General features: G+C 55.3%; 66 non-coding genes across 66 annotated transcripts; all 66 read right to left on the bottom strand.

Annotated features, from left to right (window-relative positions):
- Positions 1 to 314: 314 nt before the first annotated feature.
- Positions 315 to 386, bottom strand: Trnae-cuc (transfer RNA glutamic acid (anticodon CUC)). Its single transcript has one exon. It is a non-coding gene; the product is annotated as a tRNA-Glu (tRNA).
- A 274-nt stretch (positions 387 to 660) lies between these two features.
- Trnal-cag (transfer RNA leucine (anticodon CAG)) lies at positions 661 to 742 on the bottom strand. Its single transcript has one exon. It is a non-coding gene; the product is annotated as a tRNA-Leu (tRNA).
- Positions 743 to 1,030: 288 nt separating this feature from the next.
- Trnah-gug (transfer RNA histidin (anticodon GUG)) lies at positions 1,031 to 1,102 on the bottom strand. Its single transcript has one exon. It is a non-coding gene; the product is annotated as a tRNA-His (tRNA).
- A 375-nt stretch (positions 1,103 to 1,477) lies between these two features.
- Positions 1,478 to 1,549, bottom strand: Trnae-cuc (transfer RNA glutamic acid (anticodon CUC)). The gene has a single exon. It is a non-coding gene; the product is annotated as a tRNA-Glu (tRNA).
- Positions 1,550 to 1,823: 274 nt separating this feature from the next.
- Trnal-cag (transfer RNA leucine (anticodon CAG)) lies at positions 1,824 to 1,905 on the bottom strand. The gene has a single exon. It is a non-coding gene; the product is annotated as a tRNA-Leu (tRNA).
- Positions 1,906 to 2,193: 288 nt separating this feature from the next.
- Positions 2,194 to 2,265, bottom strand: Trnah-gug (transfer RNA histidin (anticodon GUG)). Its single transcript has one exon. It is a non-coding gene; the product is annotated as a tRNA-His (tRNA).
- Positions 2,266 to 2,640: 375 nt separating this feature from the next.
- Trnae-cuc (transfer RNA glutamic acid (anticodon CUC)) lies at positions 2,641 to 2,712 on the bottom strand. Its single transcript has one exon. It is a non-coding gene; the product is annotated as a tRNA-Glu (tRNA).
- A 274-nt stretch (positions 2,713 to 2,986) lies between these two features.
- On the bottom strand, positions 2,987 to 3,068 carry Trnal-cag (transfer RNA leucine (anticodon CAG)). Its single transcript has one exon. It is a non-coding gene; the product is annotated as a tRNA-Leu (tRNA).
- Positions 3,069 to 3,148: 80 nt separating this feature from the next.
- Trnal-aag (transfer RNA leucine (anticodon AAG)) lies at positions 3,149 to 3,230 on the bottom strand. The gene has a single exon. It is a non-coding gene; the product is annotated as a tRNA-Leu (tRNA).
- A 735-nt stretch (positions 3,231 to 3,965) lies between these two features.
- Trnae-cuc (transfer RNA glutamic acid (anticodon CUC)) lies at positions 3,966 to 4,037 on the bottom strand. Its single transcript has one exon. It is a non-coding gene; the product is annotated as a tRNA-Glu (tRNA).
- A 274-nt stretch (positions 4,038 to 4,311) lies between these two features.
- On the bottom strand, positions 4,312 to 4,393 carry Trnal-cag (transfer RNA leucine (anticodon CAG)). Its single transcript has one exon. It is a non-coding gene; the product is annotated as a tRNA-Leu (tRNA).
- An 80-nt stretch (positions 4,394 to 4,473) lies between these two features.
- Trnal-aag (transfer RNA leucine (anticodon AAG)) lies at positions 4,474 to 4,555 on the bottom strand. Its single transcript has one exon. It is a non-coding gene; the product is annotated as a tRNA-Leu (tRNA).
- Positions 4,556 to 4,843: 288 nt separating this feature from the next.
- On the bottom strand, positions 4,844 to 4,915 carry Trnah-gug (transfer RNA histidin (anticodon GUG)). Its single transcript has one exon. It is a non-coding gene; the product is annotated as a tRNA-His (tRNA).
- A 375-nt stretch (positions 4,916 to 5,290) lies between these two features.
- Trnae-cuc (transfer RNA glutamic acid (anticodon CUC)) lies at positions 5,291 to 5,362 on the bottom strand. The gene has a single exon. It is a non-coding gene; the product is annotated as a tRNA-Glu (tRNA).
- Positions 5,363 to 5,636: 274 nt separating this feature from the next.
- Trnal-cag (transfer RNA leucine (anticodon CAG)) lies at positions 5,637 to 5,718 on the bottom strand. The gene has a single exon. It is a non-coding gene; the product is annotated as a tRNA-Leu (tRNA).
- An 80-nt stretch (positions 5,719 to 5,798) lies between these two features.
- Positions 5,799 to 5,880, bottom strand: Trnal-aag (transfer RNA leucine (anticodon AAG)). Its single transcript has one exon. It is a non-coding gene; the product is annotated as a tRNA-Leu (tRNA).
- Positions 5,881 to 6,615: 735 nt separating this feature from the next.
- Positions 6,616 to 6,687, bottom strand: Trnae-cuc (transfer RNA glutamic acid (anticodon CUC)). The gene has a single exon. It is a non-coding gene; the product is annotated as a tRNA-Glu (tRNA).
- A 274-nt stretch (positions 6,688 to 6,961) lies between these two features.
- Positions 6,962 to 7,043, bottom strand: Trnal-cag (transfer RNA leucine (anticodon CAG)). Its single transcript has one exon. It is a non-coding gene; the product is annotated as a tRNA-Leu (tRNA).
- An 80-nt stretch (positions 7,044 to 7,123) lies between these two features.
- On the bottom strand, positions 7,124 to 7,205 carry Trnal-aag (transfer RNA leucine (anticodon AAG)). The gene has a single exon. It is a non-coding gene; the product is annotated as a tRNA-Leu (tRNA).
- Positions 7,206 to 7,493: 288 nt separating this feature from the next.
- Positions 7,494 to 7,565, bottom strand: Trnah-gug (transfer RNA histidin (anticodon GUG)). Its single transcript has one exon. It is a non-coding gene; the product is annotated as a tRNA-His (tRNA).
- A 375-nt stretch (positions 7,566 to 7,940) lies between these two features.
- On the bottom strand, positions 7,941 to 8,012 carry Trnae-cuc (transfer RNA glutamic acid (anticodon CUC)). The gene has a single exon. It is a non-coding gene; the product is annotated as a tRNA-Glu (tRNA).
- Positions 8,013 to 8,286: 274 nt separating this feature from the next.
- On the bottom strand, positions 8,287 to 8,368 carry Trnal-cag (transfer RNA leucine (anticodon CAG)). The gene has a single exon. It is a non-coding gene; the product is annotated as a tRNA-Leu (tRNA).
- Positions 8,369 to 8,448: 80 nt separating this feature from the next.
- On the bottom strand, positions 8,449 to 8,530 carry Trnal-aag (transfer RNA leucine (anticodon AAG)). The gene has a single exon. It is a non-coding gene; the product is annotated as a tRNA-Leu (tRNA).
- A 288-nt stretch (positions 8,531 to 8,818) lies between these two features.
- Positions 8,819 to 8,890, bottom strand: Trnah-gug (transfer RNA histidin (anticodon GUG)). Its single transcript has one exon. It is a non-coding gene; the product is annotated as a tRNA-His (tRNA).
- Positions 8,891 to 9,265: 375 nt separating this feature from the next.
- On the bottom strand, positions 9,266 to 9,337 carry Trnae-cuc (transfer RNA glutamic acid (anticodon CUC)). Its single transcript has one exon. It is a non-coding gene; the product is annotated as a tRNA-Glu (tRNA).
- A 274-nt stretch (positions 9,338 to 9,611) lies between these two features.
- Trnal-cag (transfer RNA leucine (anticodon CAG)) lies at positions 9,612 to 9,693 on the bottom strand. Its single transcript has one exon. It is a non-coding gene; the product is annotated as a tRNA-Leu (tRNA).
- Positions 9,694 to 9,773: 80 nt separating this feature from the next.
- On the bottom strand, positions 9,774 to 9,855 carry Trnal-aag (transfer RNA leucine (anticodon AAG)). The gene has a single exon. It is a non-coding gene; the product is annotated as a tRNA-Leu (tRNA).
- A 288-nt stretch (positions 9,856 to 10,143) lies between these two features.
- On the bottom strand, positions 10,144 to 10,215 carry Trnah-gug (transfer RNA histidin (anticodon GUG)). Its single transcript has one exon. It is a non-coding gene; the product is annotated as a tRNA-His (tRNA).
- A 375-nt stretch (positions 10,216 to 10,590) lies between these two features.
- Trnae-cuc (transfer RNA glutamic acid (anticodon CUC)) lies at positions 10,591 to 10,662 on the bottom strand. The gene has a single exon. It is a non-coding gene; the product is annotated as a tRNA-Glu (tRNA).
- Positions 10,663 to 10,936: 274 nt separating this feature from the next.
- Positions 10,937 to 11,018, bottom strand: Trnal-cag (transfer RNA leucine (anticodon CAG)). Its single transcript has one exon. It is a non-coding gene; the product is annotated as a tRNA-Leu (tRNA).
- An 80-nt stretch (positions 11,019 to 11,098) lies between these two features.
- Positions 11,099 to 11,180, bottom strand: Trnal-aag (transfer RNA leucine (anticodon AAG)). The gene has a single exon. It is a non-coding gene; the product is annotated as a tRNA-Leu (tRNA).
- Positions 11,181 to 11,468: 288 nt separating this feature from the next.
- Trnah-gug (transfer RNA histidin (anticodon GUG)) lies at positions 11,469 to 11,540 on the bottom strand. The gene has a single exon. It is a non-coding gene; the product is annotated as a tRNA-His (tRNA).
- A 375-nt stretch (positions 11,541 to 11,915) lies between these two features.
- Trnae-cuc (transfer RNA glutamic acid (anticodon CUC)) lies at positions 11,916 to 11,987 on the bottom strand. Its single transcript has one exon. It is a non-coding gene; the product is annotated as a tRNA-Glu (tRNA).
- Positions 11,988 to 12,261: 274 nt separating this feature from the next.
- Trnal-cag (transfer RNA leucine (anticodon CAG)) lies at positions 12,262 to 12,343 on the bottom strand. Its single transcript has one exon. It is a non-coding gene; the product is annotated as a tRNA-Leu (tRNA).
- An 80-nt stretch (positions 12,344 to 12,423) lies between these two features.
- Positions 12,424 to 12,505, bottom strand: Trnal-aag (transfer RNA leucine (anticodon AAG)). Its single transcript has one exon. It is a non-coding gene; the product is annotated as a tRNA-Leu (tRNA).
- Positions 12,506 to 13,240: 735 nt separating this feature from the next.
- On the bottom strand, positions 13,241 to 13,312 carry Trnae-cuc (transfer RNA glutamic acid (anticodon CUC)). Its single transcript has one exon. It is a non-coding gene; the product is annotated as a tRNA-Glu (tRNA).
- Positions 13,313 to 13,586: 274 nt separating this feature from the next.
- Positions 13,587 to 13,668, bottom strand: Trnal-cag (transfer RNA leucine (anticodon CAG)). The gene has a single exon. It is a non-coding gene; the product is annotated as a tRNA-Leu (tRNA).
- An 80-nt stretch (positions 13,669 to 13,748) lies between these two features.
- On the bottom strand, positions 13,749 to 13,830 carry Trnal-aag (transfer RNA leucine (anticodon AAG)). The gene has a single exon. It is a non-coding gene; the product is annotated as a tRNA-Leu (tRNA).
- Positions 13,831 to 14,118: 288 nt separating this feature from the next.
- Positions 14,119 to 14,190, bottom strand: Trnah-gug (transfer RNA histidin (anticodon GUG)). The gene has a single exon. It is a non-coding gene; the product is annotated as a tRNA-His (tRNA).
- A 375-nt stretch (positions 14,191 to 14,565) lies between these two features.
- Trnae-cuc (transfer RNA glutamic acid (anticodon CUC)) lies at positions 14,566 to 14,637 on the bottom strand. The gene has a single exon. It is a non-coding gene; the product is annotated as a tRNA-Glu (tRNA).
- A 274-nt stretch (positions 14,638 to 14,911) lies between these two features.
- On the bottom strand, positions 14,912 to 14,993 carry Trnal-cag (transfer RNA leucine (anticodon CAG)). Its single transcript has one exon. It is a non-coding gene; the product is annotated as a tRNA-Leu (tRNA).
- Positions 14,994 to 15,073: 80 nt separating this feature from the next.
- On the bottom strand, positions 15,074 to 15,155 carry Trnal-aag (transfer RNA leucine (anticodon AAG)). The gene has a single exon. It is a non-coding gene; the product is annotated as a tRNA-Leu (tRNA).
- Positions 15,156 to 15,443: 288 nt separating this feature from the next.
- Trnah-gug (transfer RNA histidin (anticodon GUG)) lies at positions 15,444 to 15,515 on the bottom strand. Its single transcript has one exon. It is a non-coding gene; the product is annotated as a tRNA-His (tRNA).
- A 375-nt stretch (positions 15,516 to 15,890) lies between these two features.
- Positions 15,891 to 15,962, bottom strand: Trnae-cuc (transfer RNA glutamic acid (anticodon CUC)). Its single transcript has one exon. It is a non-coding gene; the product is annotated as a tRNA-Glu (tRNA).
- A 274-nt stretch (positions 15,963 to 16,236) lies between these two features.
- On the bottom strand, positions 16,237 to 16,318 carry Trnal-cag (transfer RNA leucine (anticodon CAG)). Its single transcript has one exon. It is a non-coding gene; the product is annotated as a tRNA-Leu (tRNA).
- Positions 16,319 to 16,398: 80 nt separating this feature from the next.
- On the bottom strand, positions 16,399 to 16,480 carry Trnal-aag (transfer RNA leucine (anticodon AAG)). The gene has a single exon. It is a non-coding gene; the product is annotated as a tRNA-Leu (tRNA).
- A 288-nt stretch (positions 16,481 to 16,768) lies between these two features.
- Trnah-gug (transfer RNA histidin (anticodon GUG)) lies at positions 16,769 to 16,840 on the bottom strand. Its single transcript has one exon. It is a non-coding gene; the product is annotated as a tRNA-His (tRNA).
- A 375-nt stretch (positions 16,841 to 17,215) lies between these two features.
- Trnae-cuc (transfer RNA glutamic acid (anticodon CUC)) lies at positions 17,216 to 17,287 on the bottom strand. The gene has a single exon. It is a non-coding gene; the product is annotated as a tRNA-Glu (tRNA).
- Positions 17,288 to 17,561: 274 nt separating this feature from the next.
- On the bottom strand, positions 17,562 to 17,643 carry Trnal-cag (transfer RNA leucine (anticodon CAG)). The gene has a single exon. It is a non-coding gene; the product is annotated as a tRNA-Leu (tRNA).
- An 80-nt stretch (positions 17,644 to 17,723) lies between these two features.
- Trnal-aag (transfer RNA leucine (anticodon AAG)) lies at positions 17,724 to 17,805 on the bottom strand. Its single transcript has one exon. It is a non-coding gene; the product is annotated as a tRNA-Leu (tRNA).
- Positions 17,806 to 18,093: 288 nt separating this feature from the next.
- On the bottom strand, positions 18,094 to 18,165 carry Trnah-gug (transfer RNA histidin (anticodon GUG)). Its single transcript has one exon. It is a non-coding gene; the product is annotated as a tRNA-His (tRNA).
- Positions 18,166 to 18,540: 375 nt separating this feature from the next.
- Positions 18,541 to 18,612, bottom strand: Trnae-cuc (transfer RNA glutamic acid (anticodon CUC)). The gene has a single exon. It is a non-coding gene; the product is annotated as a tRNA-Glu (tRNA).
- A 274-nt stretch (positions 18,613 to 18,886) lies between these two features.
- On the bottom strand, positions 18,887 to 18,968 carry Trnal-cag (transfer RNA leucine (anticodon CAG)). The gene has a single exon. It is a non-coding gene; the product is annotated as a tRNA-Leu (tRNA).
- An 80-nt stretch (positions 18,969 to 19,048) lies between these two features.
- Trnal-aag (transfer RNA leucine (anticodon AAG)) lies at positions 19,049 to 19,130 on the bottom strand. The gene has a single exon. It is a non-coding gene; the product is annotated as a tRNA-Leu (tRNA).
- Positions 19,131 to 19,418: 288 nt separating this feature from the next.
- On the bottom strand, positions 19,419 to 19,490 carry Trnah-gug (transfer RNA histidin (anticodon GUG)). The gene has a single exon. It is a non-coding gene; the product is annotated as a tRNA-His (tRNA).
- Positions 19,491 to 19,865: 375 nt separating this feature from the next.
- Positions 19,866 to 19,937, bottom strand: Trnae-cuc (transfer RNA glutamic acid (anticodon CUC)). Its single transcript has one exon. It is a non-coding gene; the product is annotated as a tRNA-Glu (tRNA).
- Positions 19,938 to 20,211: 274 nt separating this feature from the next.
- On the bottom strand, positions 20,212 to 20,293 carry Trnal-cag (transfer RNA leucine (anticodon CAG)). Its single transcript has one exon. It is a non-coding gene; the product is annotated as a tRNA-Leu (tRNA).
- Positions 20,294 to 20,373: 80 nt separating this feature from the next.
- Trnal-aag (transfer RNA leucine (anticodon AAG)) lies at positions 20,374 to 20,455 on the bottom strand. The gene has a single exon. It is a non-coding gene; the product is annotated as a tRNA-Leu (tRNA).
- Positions 20,456 to 20,743: 288 nt separating this feature from the next.
- Trnah-gug (transfer RNA histidin (anticodon GUG)) lies at positions 20,744 to 20,815 on the bottom strand. Its single transcript has one exon. It is a non-coding gene; the product is annotated as a tRNA-His (tRNA).
- A 375-nt stretch (positions 20,816 to 21,190) lies between these two features.
- Positions 21,191 to 21,262, bottom strand: Trnae-cuc (transfer RNA glutamic acid (anticodon CUC)). The gene has a single exon. It is a non-coding gene; the product is annotated as a tRNA-Glu (tRNA).
- A 274-nt stretch (positions 21,263 to 21,536) lies between these two features.
- Trnal-cag (transfer RNA leucine (anticodon CAG)) lies at positions 21,537 to 21,618 on the bottom strand. The gene has a single exon. It is a non-coding gene; the product is annotated as a tRNA-Leu (tRNA).
- Positions 21,619 to 21,698: 80 nt separating this feature from the next.
- Trnal-aag (transfer RNA leucine (anticodon AAG)) lies at positions 21,699 to 21,780 on the bottom strand. Its single transcript has one exon. It is a non-coding gene; the product is annotated as a tRNA-Leu (tRNA).
- A 288-nt stretch (positions 21,781 to 22,068) lies between these two features.
- On the bottom strand, positions 22,069 to 22,140 carry Trnah-gug (transfer RNA histidin (anticodon GUG)). The gene has a single exon. It is a non-coding gene; the product is annotated as a tRNA-His (tRNA).
- A 375-nt stretch (positions 22,141 to 22,515) lies between these two features.
- On the bottom strand, positions 22,516 to 22,587 carry Trnae-cuc (transfer RNA glutamic acid (anticodon CUC)). Its single transcript has one exon. It is a non-coding gene; the product is annotated as a tRNA-Glu (tRNA).
- A 274-nt stretch (positions 22,588 to 22,861) lies between these two features.
- Positions 22,862 to 22,943, bottom strand: Trnal-cag (transfer RNA leucine (anticodon CAG)). Its single transcript has one exon. It is a non-coding gene; the product is annotated as a tRNA-Leu (tRNA).
- An 80-nt stretch (positions 22,944 to 23,023) lies between these two features.
- Trnal-aag (transfer RNA leucine (anticodon AAG)) lies at positions 23,024 to 23,105 on the bottom strand. The gene has a single exon. It is a non-coding gene; the product is annotated as a tRNA-Leu (tRNA).
- Positions 23,106 to 23,155: the final 50 nt, after the last annotated feature.

Here is a 23,155-nt window from a genome sequence, read left to right as displayed (position 1 = left end):
GCCGACTGCGTCTCGCCACAGCTGTGTCACACGCGGTCTCCATCATATGCATACCTGCAAACGACCGTGCCTGCGCTCTTGGGACACTGAGCAGAGTGGTTAGCTGCATTCAACGCCCGTGGCAATGTCTTGCAGTCCTCCAAGTCTGTTGACCGCAGGTATGTGCCTCGATAAGAGGTGGACAGGTGTCGCATCTCTCTCGCCGTCACTTGTGGCCGCGAACCATATTTTACGTAGTTTTCTGCAAGCGTCAGCGGAGCGTCAGTCGAGCTAAGTCGGGACAAGTCGCATAAGAGGAGCAACAAAATGCGCATTTCCGGTACCGGGAATCGAACCCGGGCCTCCTGGGTGAGAGCCAGGTATCCTAGCCACTAGACCACACCGGATAACGACGCAAGCGCTCCTCCAGCAAACGCAGCGAGCACCTTCCCGCTATTTGGCGACAACTGCAAAAATTAACGTTTCCACTTTGTAGAACGGCATGCTCGGGACGTATCTCGTGGAGACGAACGCCAGCGATCATGAGACCAACCTGCGCCGGTGAATCCTGTTGTTACACCACGCACTGTGCTACGACAATTTACGAAAGCGACGATCACGCTTTGCTGCGCTATTTCCTTCGCGGGTAATCAGAGCTCTGGATTACGAGACAGAAAACGTTGGCAGCGGTGGGATTCGAACCCACGCCTCCGAAGAGACTCGTGCCTGAAACCAGCGCCTTAGACCGCTCGGCCACGCTACCTGCACCAGTGTTCGTGGCATTTGTAGAAAACAGTGCACGACACAACTTCCTGATCTTCTGCGACGGGTTGCTCATACATCGAACCTCAAACCACTGCACTTTTCGAATAGAGATTAACTACACAGGCAGCTGCCAGCGCTCTGGTGCGGCGGCATCGCGTGTTGATATTGAATCGGTAGTGCCACCTGCAGCCTGTGGAACATGAGCAAACAATCAGGAGGGCACCGTGATTTCAAACACTGGGTCACTATCGTCATTGCAGCGACAGCAAAGCAGAACTTTAAAAAGTGCCGTGACCAGGATTCGAACCTGGGTTATTGCGGCCACAACGCAATGTCCTAACCACTAGACGATCACGGCCACGGAGCCACCGCCGAAAGCAGCCCTCGCGACTGCAAGTGGCGATGAACAGCAAAGCTCGGCCGACTGCGTCTCGCCACAGCTGTGTCACACGCGGTCTCCATCATATGCATACCTGCAAACGACCGTGCCTGCGCTCTTGGGACACTGAGCAGAGTGGTTAGCTGCATTCAACGCCCGTGGCAATGTCTTGCAGTCCTCCAAGTCTGTTGACCGCAGGTATGTGCCTCGATAAGAGGTGGACAGGTGTCGCATCTCTCTCGCCGTCACTTGTGGCCGCGAACCATATTTTACGTAGTTTTCTGCAAGCGTCAGCGGAGCGTCAGTCGAGCTAAGTCGGGACAAGTCGCATAAGAGGAGCAACAAAATGCGCATTTCCGGTACCGGGAATCGAACCCGGGCCTCCTGGGTGAGAGCCAGGTATCCTAGCCACTAGACCACACCGGATAACGACGCAAGCGCTCCTCCAGCAAACGCAGCGAGCACCTTCCCGCTATTTGGCGACAACTGCAAAAATTAACGTTTCCACTTTGTAGAACGGCATGCTCGGGACGTATCTCGTGGAGACGAACGCCAGCGATCATGAGACCAACCTGCGCCGGTGAATCCTGTTGTTACACCACGCACTGTGCTACGACAATTTACGAAAGCGACGATCACGCTTTGCTGCGCTATTTCCTTCGCGGGTAATCAGAGCTCTGGATTACGAGACAGAAAACGTTGGCAGCGGTGGGATTCGAACCCACGCCTCCGAAGAGACTGGTGCCTGAAACCAGCGCCTTAGACCGCTCGGCCACGCTACCTGCACCAGTGTTCGTGGCATTTGTAGAAAACAGTGCACGACACAACTTCCTGATCTTCTGCGACGGGTTGCTCATACATCGAACCTCAAACCACTGCACTTTTCGAATAGAGATTAACTACACAGGCAGCTGCCAGCGCTCTGGTGCGGCGGCATCGCGTGTTGATATTGAATCGGTAGTGCCACCTGCAGCCTGTGGAACATGAGCAAACAATCAGGAGGGCACCGTGATTTCAAACACTGGGTCACTATCGTCATTGCAGCGACAGCAAGGCAGAACTTTAAAAAGTGCCGTGACCAGGATTCGAACCTGGGTTATTGCGGCCACAACGCAATGTCCTAACCACTAGACGATCACGGCCACGGAGCCACCGCCGAAAGCAGCCCTCGCGACTGCAAGTGGCGATGAACAGCAAAGCTCGGCCGACTGCGTCTCGCCACAGCTGTGTCACACGCGGTCTCCATCATATGCATACCTGCAAACGACCGTGCCTGCGCTCTTGGGACACTGAGCAGAGTGGTTAGCTGCATTCAACGCCCGTGGCAATGTCTTGCAGTCCTCCAAGTCTGTTGACCGCAGGTATGTGCCTCGATAAGAGGTGGACAGGTGTCGCATCTCTCTCGCCGTCACTTGTGGCCGCGAACCATATTTTACGTAGTTTTCTGCAAGCGTCAGCGGAGCGTCAGTCGAGCTAAGTCGGGACAAGTCGCATAAGAGGAGCAACAAAATGCGCATTTCCGGTACCGGGAATCGAACCCGGGCCTCCTGGGTGAGAGCCAGGTATCCTAGCCACTAGACCACACCGGATAACGACGCAAGCGCTCCTCCAGCAAACGCAGCGAGCACCTTCCCGCTATTTGGCGACAACTGCAAAAATTAACGTTTCCACTTTGTAGAACGGCATGCTCGGGACGTATCTCGTGGAGACGAACGCCAGCGATCATGAGACCAACCTGCGCCGGTGAATCCTGTTGTTACACCACGCACTGTGCTACGACAATTTACGAAAGCGACGATCACGCTTTGCTGCGCTATTTCCTTCGCGGGTAATCAGAGCTCTGGATTACGAGACAGAAAACGTTGGCAGCGGTGGGATACGAACCCACGCCTCCGAAGAGACTCGTGCCTGAAACCAGCGCCTTAGACCGCTCGGCCACGCTACCTACGCGACCCAACGGCCACAGGAGCTGCGTTCTACCCCTCGAGAACACACGGCAATGGCACAAAAACGAGAAGTAAAAATTGGCAGCGGTGGGATTCGAACCCACGCCTCCGAAGAGACTGGTGCCTTAAACCAGCGCCTTAGACCGCTCGGCCACGCTACCTGCACCAGGGTTCGTGGCATTTGTAGAAAACAGTGCACGACACAACTTCCTGATCTTCTGCGACGGGTTGCTCATACATCGAACCTCAAACCACTGCACTTTTCGAATAGAGATTAACTACACAGGCAGCTGCCAGCGCTCTGGTGCGGCGGCATCGCGTGTTGATATTGAATCGGTAGTGCCACCTGCAGCCTGTGGAACATGAGCAAACAATCAGGAGGGCACCGTGATTTCAAACACTGGGTCACTATCGTCATTGCAGCGACAGCAAGGCAGAACTTTAAAAAGTGCCGTTAGCAGGATTCGAACCTGGGTTATTGCGGCCACAACGCAATGTCCTAACCACTAGACGATCACGGCCACGGAGCCACCGCCGAAAGCAGCCCTCGCGACTGCAAGTGGCGATGAACAGCAAAGCTCGGCCGACTGCGTCTCGCCACAGCTGTGTCACACGCGGTCTCCATCATATGCATACCTGCAAACGACCGTGCCTGCGCTCTTGGGACACTGAGCAGAGTGGTTAGCTGCATTCAACGCCCGTGGCAATGTCTTGCAGTCCTCCAAGTCTGTTGACCGCAGGTATGTTCCTCGATAAGAGGTGGACAGGTGTCGCATCTCTCTCGCCGTCACTTGTGGCCGCGAACCATATTTTACGTAGTTTTCTGCAAGCGTCAGCGGAGCGTCAGTCGAGCTAAGTCGGGACAAGTCGCATAAGAGGAGCAACAAAATGCGCATTTCCGGTACCGGGAATCGAACCCGGGCCTCCTGGGTGAGAGCCAGGTATCCTAGCCACTAGACCACACCGGATAACGAAGCAAGCGCTCCTCCAGCAAACGCAGCGAGCACCTTCCCGCTATTTGGCGACAACTGCAAAAATTAACGTTTCCACTTTGTAGAACGGCATGCTCGGGACGTATCTCGTGGAGACGAACGCCAGCGATCATGAGACCAACCTGCGCCGGTGAATCCTGTTGTTACACCACGCACTGTGCTACGACAATTTACGAAAGCGACGATCACGCTTTGCTGCGCTATTTCCTTCGCGGGTAATCAGAGCTCTGGATTACGAGACAGAAAACGTTGGCAGCGGTGGGATTCGAACCCACGCCTCCGAAGAGACTGGTGCCTGAAACCAGCGCCTTAGACCGCTCGGCCACGCTACCTACGCGACCCAACGGCCACAGGAGCTGCGTTCTACCCCTCGAGAACACACGGCAATGGCACAAAAACGAGAAGTAAAAATTGGCAGCGGTGGGATTCGAACCCACGCCTCCGAAGAGACTGGTGCCTTAAACCAGCGCCTTAGACCGCTCGGCCACGCTACCTGCACCAGGGTTCGTGGCATTTGTAGAAAACAGTGCACGACACAACTTCCTGATCTTCTGCGACGGGTTGCTCATACATCGAACCTCAAACCACTGCACTTTTCGAATAGAGATTAACTACACAGGCAGCTGCCAGCGCTCTGGTGCGGCGGCATCGCGTGTTGATATTGAATCGGTAGTGCCACCTGCAGCCTGTGGAACATGAGCAAACAATCAGGAGGGCACCGTGATTTCAAACACTGGGTCACTATCGTCATTGCAGCGACAGCAAGGCAGAACTTTAAAAAGTGCCGTGACCAGGATTCGAACCTGGGTTATTGCGGCCACAACGCAATGTCCTAACCACTAGACGATCACGGCCACGGAGCCACCGCCGAAAGCAGCCCTCGCGACTGCAAGTGGCGATGAACAGCAAAGCTCGGCCGACTGCGTCTCGCCACAGCTGTGTCACACGCGGTCTCCATCATATGCATACCTGCAAACGACCGTGCCTGCGCTCTTGGGACACTGAGCAGAGTGGTTAGCTGCATTCAACGCCCGTGGCAATGTCTTGCAGTCCTCCAAGTCTGTTGACCGCAGGTATGTGCCTCGATAAGAGGTGGACAGGTGTCGCATCTCTCTCGCCGTCACTTGTGGCCGCGAACCATATTTTACGTAGTTTTCTGCAAGCGTCAGCGGAGCGTCAGTCGAGCTAAGTCGGGACAAGTCGCATAAGAGGAGCAACAAAATGCGCATTTCCGGTACCGGGAATCGAACCCGGGCCTCCTGGGTGAGAGCCAGGTATCCTAGCCACTAGACCACACCGGATAACGACGCAAGCGCTCCTCCAGCAAACGCAGCGAGCACCTTCCCGCTATTTGGCGACAACTGCAAAAATTAACGTTTCCACTTTGTAGAACGGCATGCTCGGGACGTATCTCGTGGAGACGAACGCCAGCGATCATGAGACCAACCTGCGCCGGTGAATCCTGTTGTTACACCACGCACTGTGCTACGACAATTTACGAAAGCGACGATCACGCTTTGCTGCGCTATTTCCTTCGCGGGTAATCAGAGCTCTGGATTACGAGACAGAAAACGTTGGCAGCGGTGGGATTCGAACCCACGCCTCCGAAGAGACTGGTGCCTGAAACCAGCGCCTTAGACCGCTCGGCCACGCTACCTACGCGACCCAACGGCCACAGGAGCTGCGTTCTACCCCTCGAGAACACACGGCAATGGCACAAAAACGAGAAGTAAAAATTGGCAGCGGTGGGATTCGAACCCACGCCTCCGAAGAGACTGGTGCCTTAAACCAGCGCCTGAGACCGCTCGGCCACGCTACCTGCACCAGGGTTCGTGGCATTTGTAGAAAACAGTGCACGACACAACTTCCTGATCTTCTGCGACGGGTTGCTCATACATCGAACCTCAAACCACTGCACTTTTCGAATAGAGATTAACTACACAGGCAGCTGCCAGCGCTCTGGTGCGGCGGCATCGCGTGTTGATATTGAATCGGTAGTGCCACCTGCAGCCTGTGGAACATGAGCAAACAATCAGGAGGGCACCGTGATTTCAAACACTGGGTCACTATCGTCATTGCAGCGACAGCAAGGCAGAACTTTAAAAAGTGCCGTTAGCAGGATTCGAACCTGGGTTATTGCGGCCACAACGCAATGTCCTAACCACTAGACGATCACGGCCACGGAGCCACCGCCGAAAGCAGCCCTCGCGACTGCAAGTGGCGATGAACAGCAAAGCTCGGCCGACTGCGTCTCGCCACAGCTGTGTCACACGCGGTCTCCATCATATGCATACCTGCAAACGACCGTGCCTGCGCTCTTGGGACACTGAGCAGAGTGGTTAGCTGCATTCAACGCCCGTGGCAATGTCTTGCAGTCCTCCAAGTCTGTTGACCGCAGGTATGTTCCTCGATAAGAGGTGGACAGGTGTCGCATCTCTCTCGCCGTCACTTGTGGCCGCGAACCATATTTTACGTAGTTTTCTGCAAGCGTCAGCGGAGCGTCAGTCGAGCTAAGTCGGGACAAGTCGCATAAGAGGAGCAACAAAATGCGCATTTCCGGTACCGGGAATCGAACCCGGGCCTCCTGGGTGAGAGCCAGGTATCCTAGCCACTAGACCACACCGGATAACGAAGCAAGCGCTCCTCCAGCAAACGCAGCGAGCACCTTCCCGCTATTTGGCGACAACTGCAAAAATTAACGTTTCCACTTTGTAGAACGGCATGCTCGGGACGTATCTCGTGGAGACGAACGCCAGCGATCATGAGACCAACCTGCGCCGGTGAATCCTGTTGTTACACCACGCACTGTGCTACGACAATTTACGAAAGCGACGATCACGCTTTGCTGCGCTATTTCCTTCGCGGGTAATCAGAGCTCTGGATTACGAGACAGAAAACGTTGGCAGCGGTGGGATTCGAACCCACGCCTCCGAAGAGACTGGTGCCTGAAACCAGCGCCTTAGACCGCTCGGCCACGCTACCTACGCGACCCAACGGCCACAGGAGCTGCGTTCTACCCCTCGAGAACACACGGCAATGGCACAAAAACGAGAAGTAAAAATTGGCAGCGGTGGGATTCGAACCCACGCCTCCGAAGAGACTGGTGCCTTAAACCAGCGCCTTAGACCGCTCGGCCACGCTACCTGCACCAGGGTTCGTGGCATTTGTAGAAAACAGTGCACGACACAACTTCCTGATCTTCTGCGACGGGTTGCTCATACATCGAACCTCAAACCACTGCACTTTTCGAATAGAGATTAACTACACAGGCAGCTGCCAGCGCTCTGGTGCGGCGGCATCGCGTGTTGATATTGAATCGGTAGTGCCACCTGCAGCCTGTGGAACATGAGCAAACAATCAGGAGGGCACCGTGATTTCAAACACTGGGTCACTATCGTCATTGCAGCGACAGCAAGGCAGAACTTTAAAAAGTGCCGTGACCAGGATTCGAACCTGGGTTATTGCGGCCACAACGCAATGTCCTAACCACTAGACGATCACGGCCACGGAGCCACCGCCGAAAGCAGCCCTCGCGACTGCAAGTGGCGATGAACAGCAAAGCTCGGCCGACTGCGTCTCGCCACAGCTGTGTCACACGCGGTCTCCATCATATGCATACCTGCAAACGACCGTGCCTGCGCTCTTGGGACACTGAGCAGAGTGGTTAGCTGCATTCAACGCCCGTGGCAATGTCTTGCAGTCCTCCAAGTCTGTTGACCGCAGGTATGTGCCTCGATAAGAGGTGGACAGGTGTCGCATCTCTCTCGCCGTCACTTGTGGCCGCGAACCATATTTTACGTAGTTTTCTGCAAGCGTCAGCGGAGCGTCAGTCGAGCTAAGTCGGGACAAGTCGCATAAGAGGAGCAACAAAATGCGCATTTCCGGTACCGGGAATCGAACCCGGGCCTCCTGGGTGAGAGCCAGGTATCCTAGCCACTAGACCACACCGGATAACGACGCAAGCGCTCCTCCAGCAAACGCAGCGAGCACCTTCCCGCTATTTGGCGACAACTGCAAAAATTAACGTTTCCACTTTGTAGAACGGCATGCTCGGGACGTATCTCGTGGAGACGAACGCCAGCGATCATGAGACCAACCTGCGCCGGTGAATCCTGTTGTTACACCACGCACTGTGCTACGACAATTTACGAAAGCGACGATCACGCTTTGCTGCGCTATTTCCTTCGCGGGTAATCAGAGCTCTGGATTACGAGACAGAAAACGTTGGCAGCGGTGGGATTCGAACCCACGCCTCCGAAGAGACTGGTGCCTGAAACCAGCGCCTTAGACCGCTCGGCCACGCTACCTACGCGACCCAACGGCCACAGGAGCTGCGTTCTACCCCTCGAGAACACACGGCAATGGCACAAAAACGAGAAGTAAAAATTGGCAGCGGTGGGATTCGAACCCACGCCTCCGAAGAGACTGGTGCCTTAAACCAGCGCCTTAGACCGCTCGGCCACGCTACCTGCACCAGGGTTCGTGGCATTTGTAGAAAACAGTGCACGACACAACTTCCTGATCTTCTGCGACGGGTTGCTCATACATCGAACCTCAAACCACTGCACTTTTCGAATAGAGATTAACTACACAGGCAGCTGCCAGCGCTCTGGTGCGGCGGCATCGCGTGTTGATATTGAATCGGTAGTGCCACCTGCAGCCTGTGGAACATGAGCAAACAATCAGGAGGGCACCGTGATTTCAAACACTGGGTCACTATCGTCATTGCAGCGACAGCAAGGCAGAACTTTAAAAAGTGCCGTGACCAGGATTCGAACCTGGGTTATTGCGGCCACAACGCAATGTCCTAACCACTAGACGATCACGGCCACGGAGCCACCGCCGAAAGCAGCCCTCGCGACTGCAAGTGGCGATGAACAGCAAAGCTCGGCCGACTGCGTCTCGCCACAGCTGTGTCACACGCGGTCTCCATCATATGCATACCTGCAAACGACCGTGCCTGCGCTCTTGGGACACTGAGCAGAGTGGTTAGCTGCATTCAACGCCCGTGGCAATGTCTTGCAGTCCTCCAAGTCTGTTGACCGCAGGTATGTGCCTCGATAAGAGGTGGACAGGTGTCGCATCTCTCTCGCCGTCACTTGTGGCCGCGAACCATATTTTACGTAGTTTTCTGCAAGCGTCAGCGGAGCGTCAGTCGAGCTAAGTCGGGACAAGTCGCATAAGAGGAGCAACAAAATGCGCATTTCCGGTACCGGGAATCGAACCCGGGCCTCCTGGGTGAGAGCCAGGTATCCTAGCCACTAGACCACACCGGATAACGACGCAAGCGCTCCTCCAGCAAACGCAGCGAGCACCTTCCCGCTATTTGGCGACAACTGCAAAAATTAACGTTTCCACTTTGTAGAACGGCATGCTCGGGACGTATCTCGTGGAGACGAACGCCAGCGATCATGAGACCAACCTGCGCCGGTGAATCCTGTTGTTACACCACGCACTGTGCTACGACAATTTACGAAAGCGACGATCACGCTTTGCTGCGCTATTTCCTTCGCGGGTAATCAGAGCTCTGGATTACGAGACAGAAAACGTTGGCAGCGGTGGGATTCGAACCCACGCCTCCGAAGAGACTGGTGCCTGAAACCAGCGCCTTAGACCGCTCGGCCACGCTACCTACGCGACCCAACGGCCACAGGAGCTGCGTTCTACCCCTCGAGAACACACGGCAATGGCACAAAAACGAGAAGTAAAAATTGGCAGCGGTGGGATTCGAACCCACGCCTCCGAAGAGACTGGTGCCTTAAACCAGCGCCTTAGACCGCTCGGCCACGCTACCTGCACCAGGGTTCGTGGCATTTGTAGAAAACAGTGCACGACACAACTTCCTGATCTTCTGCGACGGGTTGCTCATACATCGAACCTCAAACCACTGCACTTTTCGAATAGAGATTAACTACACAGGCAGCTGCCAGCGCTCTGGTGCGGCGGCATCGCGTGTTGATATTGAATCGGTAGTGCCACCTGCAGCCTGTGGAACATGAGCAAACAATCAGGAGGGCACCGTGATTTCAAACACTGGGTCACTATCGTCATTGCAGCGACAGCAAGGCAGAACTTTAAAAAGTGCCGTGACCAGGATTCGAACCTGGGTTATTGCGGCCACAACGCAATGTCCTAACCACTAGACGATCACGGCCACGGAGCCACCGCCGAAAGCAGCCCTCGCGACTGCAAGTGGCGATGAACAGCAAAGCTCGGCCGACTGCGTCTCGCCACAGCTGTGTCACACGCGGTCTCCATCATATGCATACCTGCAAACGACCGTGCCTGCGCTCTTGGGACACTGAGCAGAGTGGTTAGCTGCATTCAACGCCCGTGGCAATGTCTTGCAGTCCTCCAAGTCTGTTGACCGCAGGTATGTGCCTCGATAAGAGGTGGACAGGTGTCGCATCTCTCTCGCCGTCACTTGTGGCCGCGAACCATATTTTACGTAGTTTTCTGCAAGCGTCAGCGGAGCGTCAGTCGAGCTAAGTCGGGACAAGTCGCATAAGAGGAGCAACAAAATGCGCATTTCCGGTACCGGGAATCGAACCCGGGCCTCCTGGGTGAGAGCCAGGTATCCTAGCCACTAGACCACACCGGATAACGACGCAAGCGCTCCTCCAGCAAACGCAGCGAGCACCTTCCCGCTATTTGGCGACAACTGCAAAAATTAACGTTTCCACTTTGTAGAACGGCATGCTCGGGACGTATCTCGTGGAGACGAACGCCAGCGATCATGAGACCAACCTGCGCCGGTGAATCCTGTTGTTACACCACGCACTGTGCTACGACAATTTACGAAAGCGACGATCACGCTTTGCTGCGCTATTTCCTTCGCGGGTAATCAGAGCTCTGGATTACGAGACAGAAAACGTTGGCAGCGGTGGGATTCGAACCCACGCCTCCGAAGAGACTGGTGCCTGAAACCAGCGCCTTAGACCGCTCGGCCACGCTACCTACGCGACCCAACGGCCACAGGAGCTGCGTTCTACCCCTCGAGAACACACGGCAATGGCACAAAAACGAGAAGTAAAAATTGGCAGCGGTGGGATTCGAACCCACGCCTCCGAAGAGACTGGTGCCTTAAACCAGCGCCTTAGACCGCTCGGCCACGCTACCTGCACCAGGGTTCGTGGCATTTGTAGAAAACAGTGCACGACACAACTTCCTGATCTTCTGCGACGGGTTGCTCATACATCGAACCTCAAACCACTGCACTTTTCGAATAGAGATTAACTACACAGGCAGCTGCCAGCGCTCTGGTGCGGCGGCATCGCGTGTTGATATTGAATCGGTAGTGCCACCTGCAGCCTGTGGAACATGAGCAAACAATCAGGAGGGCACCGTGATTTCAAACACTGGGTCACTATCGTCATTGCAGCGACAGCAAGGCAGAACTTTAAAAAGTGCCGTGACCAGGATTCGAACCTGGGTTATTGCGGCCACAACGCAATGTCCTAACCACTAGACGATCACGGCCACGGAGCCACCGCCGAAAGCAGCCCTCGCGACTGCAAGTGGCGATGAACAGCAAAGCTCGGCCGACTGCGTCTCGCCACAGCTGTGTCACACGCGGTCTCCATCATATGCATACCTGCAAACGACCGTGCCTGCGCTCTTGGGACACTGAGCAGAGTGGTTAGCTGCATTCAACGCCCGTGGCAATGTCTTGCAGTCCTCCAAGTCTGTTGACCGCAGGTATGTGCCTCGATAAGAGGTGGACAGGTGTCGCATCTCTCTCGCCGTCACTTGTGGCCGCGAACCATATTTTACGTAGTTTTCTGCAAGCGTCAGCGGAGCGTCAGTCGAGCTAAGTCGGGACAAGTCGCATAAGAGGAGCAACAAAATGCGCATTTCCGGTACCGGGAATCGAACCCGGGCCTCCTGGGTGAGAGCCAGGTATCCTAGCCACTAGACCACACCGGATAACGACGCAAGCGCTCCTCCAGCAAACGCAGCGAGCACCTTCCCGCTATTTGGCGACAACTGCAAAAATTAACGTTTCCACTTTGTAGAACGGCATGCTCGGGACGTATCTCGTGGAGACGAACGCCAGCGATCATGAGACCAACCTGCGCCGGTGAATCCTGTTGTTACACCACGCACTGTGCTACGACAATTTACGAAAGCGACGATCACGCTTTGCTGCGCTATTTCCTTCGCGGGTAATCAGAGCTCTGGATTACGAGACAGAAAACGTTGGCAGCGGTGGGATTCGAACCCACGCCTCCGAAGAGACTGGTGCCTGAAACCAGCGCCTTAGACCGCTCGGCCACGCTACCTACGCGACCCAACGGCCACAGGAGCTGCGTTCTACCCCTCGAGAACACACGGCAATGGCACAAAAACGAGAAGTAAAAATTGGCAGCGGTGGGATTCGAACCCACGCCTCCGAAGAGACTGGTGCCTTAAACCAGCGCCTTAGACCGCTCGGCCACGCTACCTGCACCAGGGTTCGTGGCATTTGTAGAAAACAGTGCACGACACAACTTCCTGATCTTCTGCGACGGGTTGCTCATACATCGAACCTCAAACCACTGCACTTTTCGAATAGAGATTAACTACACAGGCAGCTGCCAGCGCTCTGGTGCGGCGGCATCGCGTGTTGATATTGAATCGGTAGTGCCACCTGCAGCCTGTGGAACATGAGCAAACAATCAGGAGGGCACCGTGATTTCAAACACTGGGTCACTATCGTCATTGCAGCGACAGCAAGGCAGAACTTTAAAAAGTGCCGTTAGCAGGATTCGAACCTGGGTTATTGCGGCCACAACGCAATGTCCTAACCACTAGACGATCACGGCCACGGAGCCACCGCCGAAAGCAGCCCTCGCGACTGCAAGTGGCGATGAACAGCAAAGCTCGGCCGACTGCGTCTCGCCACAGCTGTGTCACACGCGGTCTCCATCATATGCATACCTGCAAACGACCGTGCCTGCGCTCTTGGGACACTGAGCAGAGTGGTTAGCTGCATTCAACGCCCGTGGCAATGTCTTGCAGTCCTCCAAGTCTGTTGACCGCAGGTATGTTCCTCGATAAGAGGTGGACAGGTGTCGCATCTCTCTCGCCGTCACTTGTGGCCGCGAACCATATTTTACGTAGTTTTCTGCAAGCGTCAGCGGAGCGTCAGTCGAGCTAAGTCGGGACAAGTCGCATAAGAGGAGCAACAAAATGCGCATTTCCGGTACCGGGAATCGAACCCGGGCCTCCTGGGTGAGAGCCAGGTATCCTAGCCACTAGACCACACCGGATAACGAAGCAAGCGCTCCTCCAGCAAACGCAGCGAGCACCTTCCCGCTATTTGGCGACAACTGCAAAAATTAACGTTTCCACTTTGTAGAACGGCATGCTCGGGACGTATCTCGTGGAGACGAACGCCAGCGATCATGAGACCAACCTGCGCCGGTGAATCCTGTTGTTACACCACGCACTGTGCTACGACAATTTACGAAAGCGACGATCACGCTTTGCTGCGCTATTTCCTTCGCGGGTAATCAGAGCTCTGGATTACGAGACAGAAAACGTTGGCAGCGGTGGGATTCGAACCCACGCCTCCGAAGAGACTGGTGCCTGAAACCAGCGCCTTAGACCGCTCGGCCACGCTACCTACGCGACCCAACGGCCACAGGAGCTGCGTTCTACCCCTCGAGAACACACGGCAATGGCACAAAAACGAGAAGTAAAAATTGGCAGCGGTGGGATTCGAACCCACGCCTCCGAAGAGACTGGTGCCTTAAACCAGCGCCTTAGACCGCTCGGCCACGCTACCTGCACCAGGGTTCGTGGCATTTGTAGAAAACAGTGCACGACACAACTTCCTGATCTTCTGCGACGGGTTGCTCATACATCGAACCTCAAACCACTGCACTTTTCGAATAGAGATTAACTACACAGGCAGCTGCCAGCGCTCTGGTGCGGCGGCATCGCGTGTTGATATTGAATCGGTAGTGCCACCTGCAGCCTGTGGAACATGAGCAAACAATCAGGAGGGCACCGTGATTTCAAACACTGGGTCACTATCGTCATTGCAGCGACAGCAAGGCAGAACTTTAAAAAGTGCCGTGACCAGGATTCGAACCTGGGTTATTGCGGCCACAACGCAATGTCCTAACCACTAGACGATCACGGCCACGGAGCCACCGCCGAAAGCAGCCCTCGCGACTGCAAGTGGCGATGAACAGCAAAGCTCGGCCGACTGCGTCTCGCCACAGCTGTGTCACACGCGGTCTCCATCATATGCATACCTGCAAACGACCGTGCCTGCGCTCTTGGGACACTGAGCAGAGTGGTTAGCTGCATTCAACGCCCGTGGCAATGTCTTGCAGTCCTCCAAGTCTGTTGACCGCAGGTATGTGCCTCGATAAGAGGTGGACAGGTGTCGCATCTCTCTCGCCGTCACTTGTGGCCGCGAACCATATTTTACGTAGTTTTCTGCAAGCGTCAGCGGAGCGTCAGTCGAGCTAAGTCGGGACAAGTCGCATAAGAGGAGCAACAAAATGCGCATTTCCGGTACCGGGAATCGAACCCGGGCCTCCTGGGTGAGAGCCAGGTATCCTAGCCACTAGACCACACCGGATAACGACGCAAGCGCTCCTCCAGCAAACGCAGCGAGCACCTTCCCGCTATTTGGCGACAACTGCAAAAATTAACGTTTCCACTTTGTAGAACGGCATGCTCGGGACGTATCTCGTGGAGACGAACGCCAGCGATCATGAGACCAACCTGCGCCGGTGAATCCTGTTGTTACACCACGCACTGTGCTACGACAATTTACGAAAGCGACGATCACGCTTTGCTGCGCTATTTCCTTCGCGGGTAATCAGAGCTCTGGATTACGAGACAGAAAACGTTGGCAGCGGTGGGATTCGAACCCACGCCTCCGAAGAGACTCGTGCCTGAAACCAGCGCCTTAGACCGCTCGGCCACGCTACCTACGCGACCCAACGGCCACAGGAGCTGCGTTCTACCCCTCGAGAACACACGGCAATGGCACAAAAACGAGAAGTAAAAATTGGCAGCGGTGGGATTCGAACCCACGCCTCCGAAGAGACTGGTGCCTTAAACCAGCGCCTTAGACCGCTCGGCCACGCTACCTGCACCAGGGTTCGTGGCATTTGTAGAAAACAGTGCACGACACAACTTCCTGATCTTCTGCGACGGGTTGCTCATACATCGAACCTCAAACCACTGCACTTTTCGAATAGAGATTAACTACACAGGCAGCTGCCAGCGCTCTGGTGCGGCGGCATCGCGTGTTGATATTGAATCGGTAGTGCCACCTGCAGCCTGTGGAACATGAGCAAACAATCAGGAGGGCACCGTGATTTCAAACACTGGGTCACTATCGTCATTGCAGCGACAGCAAGGCAGAACTTTAAAAAGTGCCGTGACCAGGATTCGAACCTGGGTTATTGCGGCCACAACGCAATGTCCTAACCACTAGACGATCACGGCCACGGAGCCACCGCCGAAAGCAGCCCTCGCGACTGCAAGTGGCGATGAACAGCAAAGCTCGGCCGACTGCGTCTCGCCACAGCTGTGTCACACGCGGTCTCCATCATATGCATACCTGCAAACGACCGTGCCTGCGCTCTTGGGACACTGAGCAGAGTGGTTAGCTGCATTCAACGCCCGTGGCAATGTCTTGCAGTCCTCCAAGTCTGTTGACCGCAGGTATGTGCCTCGATAAGAGGTGGACAGGTGTCGCATCTCTCTCGCCGTCACTTGTGGCCGCGAACCATATTTTACGTAGTTTTCTGCAAGCGTCAGCGGAGCGTCAGTCGAGCTAAGTCGGGACAAGTCGCATAAGAGGAGCAACAAAATGCGCATTTCCGGTACCGGGAATCGAACCCGGGCCTCCTGGGTGAGAGCCAGGTATCCTAGCCACTAGACCACACCGGATAACGACGCAAGCGCTCCTCCAGCAAACGCAGCGAGCACCTTCCCGCTATTTGGCGACAACTGCAAAAATTAACGTTTCCACTTTGTAGAACGGCATGCTCGGGACGTATCTCGTGGAGACGAACGCCAGCGATCATGAGACCAACCTGCGCCGGTGAATCCTGTTGTTACACCACGCACTGTGCTACGACAATTTACGAAAGCGACGATCACGCTTTGCTGCGCTATTTCCTTCGCGGGTAATCAGAGCTCTGGATTACGAGACAGAAAACGTTGGCAGCGGTGGGATTCGAACCCACGCCTCCGAAGAGACTGGTGCCTGAAACCAGCGCCTTAGACCGCTCGGCCACGCTACCTACGCGACCCAACGGCCACAGGAGCTGCGTTCTACCCCTCGAGAACACACGGCAATGGCACAAAAACGAGAAGTAAAAATTGGCAGCGGTGGGATTCGAACCCACGCCTCCGAAGAGACTGGTGCCTTAAACCAGCGCCTTAGACCGCTCGGCCACGCTACCTGCACCAGGGTTCGTGGCATTTGTAGAAAACAGTGCACGACACAACTTCCTGATCTTCTGCGACGGGTTGCTCATACATCGAACCTCAAACCACTGCACTTTTCGAATAGAGATTAACTACACAGGCAGCTGCCAGCGCTCTGGTGCGGCGGCATCGCGTGTTGATATTGAATCGGTAGTGCCACCTGCAGCCTGTGGAACATGAGCAAACAATCAGGAGGGCACCGTGATTTCAAACACTGGGTCACTATCGTCATTGCAGCGACAGCAAGGCAGAACTTTAAAAAGTGCCGTGACCAGGATTCGAACCTGGGTTATTGCGGCCACAACGCAATGTCCTAACCACTAGACGATCACGGCCACGGAGCCACCGCCGAAAGCAGCCCTCGCGACTGCAAGTGGCGATGAACAGCAAAGCTCGGCCGACTGCGTCTCGCCACAGCTGTGTCACACGCGGTCTCCATCATATGCATACCTGCAAACGACCGTGCCTGCGCTCTTGGGACACTGAGCAGAGTGGTTAGCTGCATTCAACGCCCGTGGCAATGTCTTGCAGTCCTCCAAGTCTGTTGACCGCAGGTATGTGCCTCGATAAGAGGTGGACAGGTGTCGCATCTCTCTCGCCGTCACTTGTGGCCGCGAACCATATTTTACGTAGTTTTCTGCAAGCGTCAGCGGAGCGTCAGTCGAGCTAAGTCGGGACAAGTCGCATAAGAGGAGCAACAAAATGCGCATTTCCGGTACCGGGAATCGAACCCGGGCCTCCTGGGTGAGAGCCAGGTATCCTAGCCACTAGACCACACCGGATAACGACGCAAGCGCTCCTCCAGCAAACGCAGCGAGCACCTTCCCGCTATTTGGCGACAACTGCAAAAATTAACGTTTCCACTTTGTAGAACGGCATGCTCGGGACGTATCTCGTGGAGACGAACGCCAGCGATCATGAGACCAACCTGCGCCGGTGAATCCTGTTGTTACACCACGCACTGTGCTACGACAATTTACGAAAGCGACGATCACGCTTTGCTGCGCTATTTCCTTCGCGGGTAATCAGAGCTCTGGATTACGAGACAGAAAACGTTGGCAGCGGTGGGATTCGAACCCACGCCTCCGAAGAGACTGGTGCCTGAAACCAGCGCCTTAGACCGCTCGGCCACGCTACCTACGCGACCCAACGGCCACAGGAGCTGCGTTCTACCCCTCGAGAACACACGGCAATGGCACAAAAACGAGAAGTAAAAATTGGCAGCGGTGGGATTCGAACCCACGCCTCCGAAGAGACTGGTGCCTTAAACCAGCGCCTTAGACCGCTCGGCCACGCTACCTGCACCAGGGTTCGTGGCATTTGTAGAAAACAGTGCACGACACAACTTCCTGATCTTCTGCGACGGGTTGCTCATACATCGAACCTCAAACCACTGCACTTTTCGAATAGAGATTAACTACACAGGCAGCTGCCAGCGCTCTGGTGCGGCGGCATCGCGTGTTGATATTGAATCGGTAGTGCCACCTGCAGCCTGTGGAACATGAGCAAACAATCAGGAGGGCACCGTGATTTCAAACACTGGGTCACTATCGTCATTGCAGCGACAGCAAGGCAGAACTTTAAAAAGTGCCGTGACCAGGATTCGAACCTGGGTTATTGCGGCCACAACGCAATGTCCTAACCACTAGACGATCACGGCCACGGAGCCACCGCCGAAAGCAGCCCTCGCGACTGCAAGTGGCGATGAACAGCAAAGCTCGGCCGACTGCGTCTCGCCACAGCTGTGTCACACGCGGTCTCCATCATATGCATACCTGCAAACGACCGTGCCTGCGCTCTTGGGACACTGAGCAGAGTGGTTAGCTGCATTCAACGCCCGTGGCAATGTCTTGCAGTCCTCCAAGTCTGTTGACCGCAGGTATGTGCCTCGATAAGAGGTGGACAGGTGTCGCATCTCTCTCGCCGTCACTTGTGGCCGCGAACCATATTTTACGTAGTTTTCTGCAAGCGTCAGCGGAGCGTCAGTCGAGCTAAGTCGGGACAAGTCGCATAAGAGGAGCAACAAAATGCGCATTTCCGGTACCGGGAATCGAACCCGGGCCTCCTGGGTGAGAGCCAGGTATCCTAGCCACTAGACCACACCGGATAACGACGCAAGCGCTCCTCCAGCAAACGCAGCGAGCACCTTCCCGCTATTTGGCGACAACTGCAAAAATTAACGTTTCCACTTTGTAGAACGGCATGCTCGGGACGTATCTCGTGGAGACGAACGCCAGCGATCATGAGACCAACCTGCGCCGGTGAATCCTGTTGTTACACCACGCACTGTGCTACGACAATTTACGAAAGCGACGATCACGCTTTGCTGCGCTATTTCCTTCGCGGGTAATCAGAGCTCTGGATTACGAGACAGAAAACGTTGGCAGCGGTGGGATTCGAACCCACGCCTCCGAAGAGACTCGTGCCTGAAACCAGCGCCTTAGACCGCTCGGCCACGCTACCTACGCGACCCAACGGCCACAGGAGCTGCGTTCTACCCCTCGAGAACACACGGCAATGGCACAAAAACGAGAAGTAAAAATTGGCAGCGGTGGGATTCGAACCCACGCCTCCGAAGAGACTGGTGCCTTAAACCAGCGCCTTAGACCGCTCGGCCACGCTACCTGCACCAGGGTTCGTGGCATTTGTAGAAAACAGTGCACGACACAACTTCCTGATCTTCTGCGACGGGTTGCTCATACATCGAACCTCAAACCACTGCACTTTTCGAATAGAGATTAACTACACAGGCAGCTGCCAGCGCTCTGGTGCGGCGGCATCGCGTGTTGATATTGAATCGGTAGTGCCACCTGCAGCCTGTGGAACATGAGCAAACAATCAGGAGGGCACCGTGATTTCAAACACTGGGTCACTATCGTCATTGCAGCGACAGCAAGGCAGAACTTTAAAAAGTGCCGTGACCAGGATTCGAACCTGGGTTATTGCGGCCACAACGCAATGTCCTAACCACTAGACGATCACGGCCACGGAGCCACCGCCGAAAGCAGCCCTCGCGACTGCAAGTGGCGATGAACAGCAAAGCTCGGCCGACTGCGTCTCGCCACAGCTGTGTCACACGCGGTCTCCATCATATGCATACCTGCAAACGACCGTGCCTGCGCTCTTGGGACACTGAGCAGAGTGGTTAGCTGCATTCAACGCCCGTGGCAATGTCTTGCAGTCCTCCAAGTCTGTTGACCGCAGGTATGTGCCTCGATAAGAGGTGGACAGGTGTCGCATCTCTCTCGCCGTCACTTGTGGCCGCGAACCATATTTTACGTAGTTTTCTGCAAGCGTCAGCGGAGCGTCAGTCGAGCTAAGTCGGGACAAGTCGCATAAGAGGAGCAACAAAATGCGCATTTCCGGTACCGGGAATCGAACCCGGGCCTCCTGGGTGAGAGCCAGGTATCCTAGCCACTAGACCACACCGGATAACGACGCAAGCGCTCCTCCAGCAAACGCAGCGAGCACCTTCCCGCTATTTGGCGACAACTGCAAAAATTAACGTTTCCACTTTGTAGAACGGCATGCTCGGGACGTATCTCGTGGAGACGAACGCCAGCGATCATGAGACCAACCTGCGCCGGTGAATCCTGTTGTTACACCACGCACTGTGCTACGACAATTTACGAAAGCGACGATCACGCTTTGCTGCGCTATTTCCTTCGCGGGTAATCAGAGCTCTGGATTACGAGACAGAAAACGTTGGCAGCGGTGGGATTCGAACCCACGCCTCCGAAGAGACTGGTGCCTGAAACCAGCGCCTTAGACCGCTCGGCCACGCTACCTACGCGACCCAACGGCCACAGGAGCTGCGTTCTACCCCTCGAGAACACACGGCAATGGCACAAAAACGAGAAGTAAAAATTGGCAGCGGTGGGATTCGAACCCACGCCTCCGAAGAGACTGGTGCCTTAAACCAGCGCCTTAGACCGCTCGGCCACGCTACCTGCACCAGGGTTCGTGGCATTTGTAGAAAACAGTGCACGACACAACTTCCTGATCTTCTGCGACGGGTTGCTCATACATCGAACCTCAAACCACTGCACTTTTCGAATAGAGATTAACTACACAGGCAGCTGCCAGCGCTCTGGTGCGGCGGCATCGCGTGTTGATATTGAATCGGTAGTGCCACCTGCAGCCTGTGGAACATGAGCAAACAATCAGGAGGGCACCGTGATTTCAAACACTGGGTCACTATCGTCATTGCAGCGACAGCAAGGCAGAACTTTAAAAAGTGCCGTGACCAGGATTCGAACCTGGGTTATTGCGGCCACAACGCAATGTCCTAACCACTAGACGATCACGGCCACGGAGCCACCGCCGAAAGCAGCCCTCGCGACTGCAAGTGGCGATGAACAGCAAAGCTCGGCCGACTGCGTCTCGCCACAGCTGTGTCACACGCGGTCTCCATCATATGCATACCTGCAAACGACCGTGCCTGCGCTCTTGGGACACTGAGCAGAGTGGTTAGCTGCATTCAACGCCCGTGGCAATGTCTTGCAGTCCTCCAAGTCTGTTGACCGCAGGTATGTGCCTCGATAAGAGGTGGACAGGTGTCGCATCTCTCTCGCCGTCACTTGTGGCCGCGAACCATATTTTACGTAGTTTTCTGCAAGCGTCAGCGGAGCGTCAGTCGAGCTAAGTCGGGACAAGTCGCATAAGAGGAGCAACAAAATGCGCATTTCCGGTACCGGGAATCGAACCCGGGCCTCCTGGGTGAGAGCCAGGTATCCTAGCCACTAGACCACACCGGATAACGACGCAAGCGCTCCTCCAGCAAACGCAGCGAGCACCTTCCCGCTATTTGGCGACAACTGCAAAAATTAACGTTTCCACTTTGTAGAACGGCATGCTCGGGACGTATCTCGTGGAGACGAACGCCAGCGATCATGAGACCAACCTGCGCCGGTGAATCCTGTTGTTACACCACGCACTGTGCTACGACAATTTACGAAAGCGACGATCACGCTTTGCTGCGCTATTTCCTTCGCGGGTAATCAGAGCTCTGGATTACGAGACAGAAAACGTTGGCAGCGGTGGGATTCGAACCCACGCCTCCGAAGAGACTCGTGCCTGAAACCAGCGCCTTAGACCGCTCGGCCACGCTACCTACGCGACCCAACGGCCACAGGAGCTGCGTTCTACCCCTCGAGAACACACGGCAATGGCACAAAAACGAGAAGTAAAAATTGGCAGCGGTGGGATTCGAACCCACGCCTCCGAAGAGACTGGTGCCTTAAACCAGCGCCTTAGACCGCTCGGCCACGCTACCTGCACCAGGGTTCGTGGCATTTGTAGAAAACAGTGCACGACACAACTTCCTGATCTTCTGCGACGGGTTGCTCATACATCGAACCTCAAACCACTGCACTTTTCGAATAGAGATTAACTACACAGGCAGCTGCCAGCGCTCTGGTGCGGCGGCATCGCGTGTTGATATTGAATCGGTAGTGCCACCTGCAGCCTGTGGAACATGAGCAAACAATCAGGAGGGCACCGTGATTTCAAACACTGGGTCACTATCGTCATTGCAGCGACAGCAAGGCAGAACTTTAAAAAGTGCCGTGACCAGGATTCGAACCTGGGTTATTGCGGCCACAACGCAATGTCCTAACCACTAGACGATCACGGCCACGGAGCCACCGCCGAAAGCAGCCCTCGCGACTGCAAGTGGCGATGAACAGCAAAGCTCGGCCGACTGCGTCTCGCCACAGCTGTGTCACACGCGGTCTCCATCATATGCATACCTGCAAACGACCGTGCCTGCGCTCTTGGGACACTGAGCAGAGTGGTTAGCTGCATTCAACGCCCGTGGCAATGTCTTGCAGTCCTCCAAGTCTGTTGACCGCAGGTATGTGCCTCGATAAGAGGTGGACAGGTGTCGCATCTCTCTCGCCGTCACTTGTGGCCGCGAACCATATTTTACGTAGTTTTCTGCAAGCGTCAGCGGAGCGTCAGTCGAGCTAAGTCGGGACAAGTCGCATAAGAGGAGCAACAAAATGCGCATTTCCGGTACCGGGAATCGAACCCGGGCCTCCTGGGTGAGAGCCAGGTATCCTAGCCACTAGACCACACCGGATAACGACGCAAGCGCTCCTCCAGCAAACGCAGCGAGCACCTTCCCGCTATTTGGCGACAACTGCAAAAATTAACGTTTCCACTTTGTAGAACGGCATGCTCGGGACGTATCTCGTGGAGACGAACGCCAGCGATCATGAGACCAACCTGCGCCGGTGAATCCTGTTGTTACACCACGCACTGTGCTACGACAATTTACGAAAGCGACGATCACGCTTTGCTGCGCTATTTCCTTCGCGGGTAATCAGAGCTCTGGATTACGAGACAGAAAACGTTGGCAGCGGTGGGATTCGAACCCACGCCTCCGAAGAGACTCGTGCCTGAAACCAGCGCCTTAGACCGCTCGGCCACGCTACCTACGCGACCCAACGGCCACAGGAGCTGCGTTCTACCCCTCGAGAACACACGGCAATGGCACAAAAACGAGAAGTAAAAATTGGCAGCGGTGGGATTCGAACCCACGCCTCCGAAGAGACTGGTGCCTTAAACCAGCGCCTTAGACCGCTCGGCCACGCTACCTGCACCAGGGTTCGTGGCATTTGTAGAAAACAGTGCACGACACAACTTCC

The sequence above is a fragment of the Schistocerca gregaria genome, unplaced genomic scaffold, assembly GCF_023897955.1.
Source record: "Schistocerca gregaria isolate iqSchGreg1 unplaced genomic scaffold, iqSchGreg1.2 ptg001422l, whole genome shotgun sequence".
Taxonomy (NCBI): Eukaryota; Metazoa; Arthropoda; class Insecta; order Orthoptera; family Acrididae; genus Schistocerca; species Schistocerca gregaria.
This window is presented reverse-complemented; position numbering and strand designations above follow the sequence as displayed.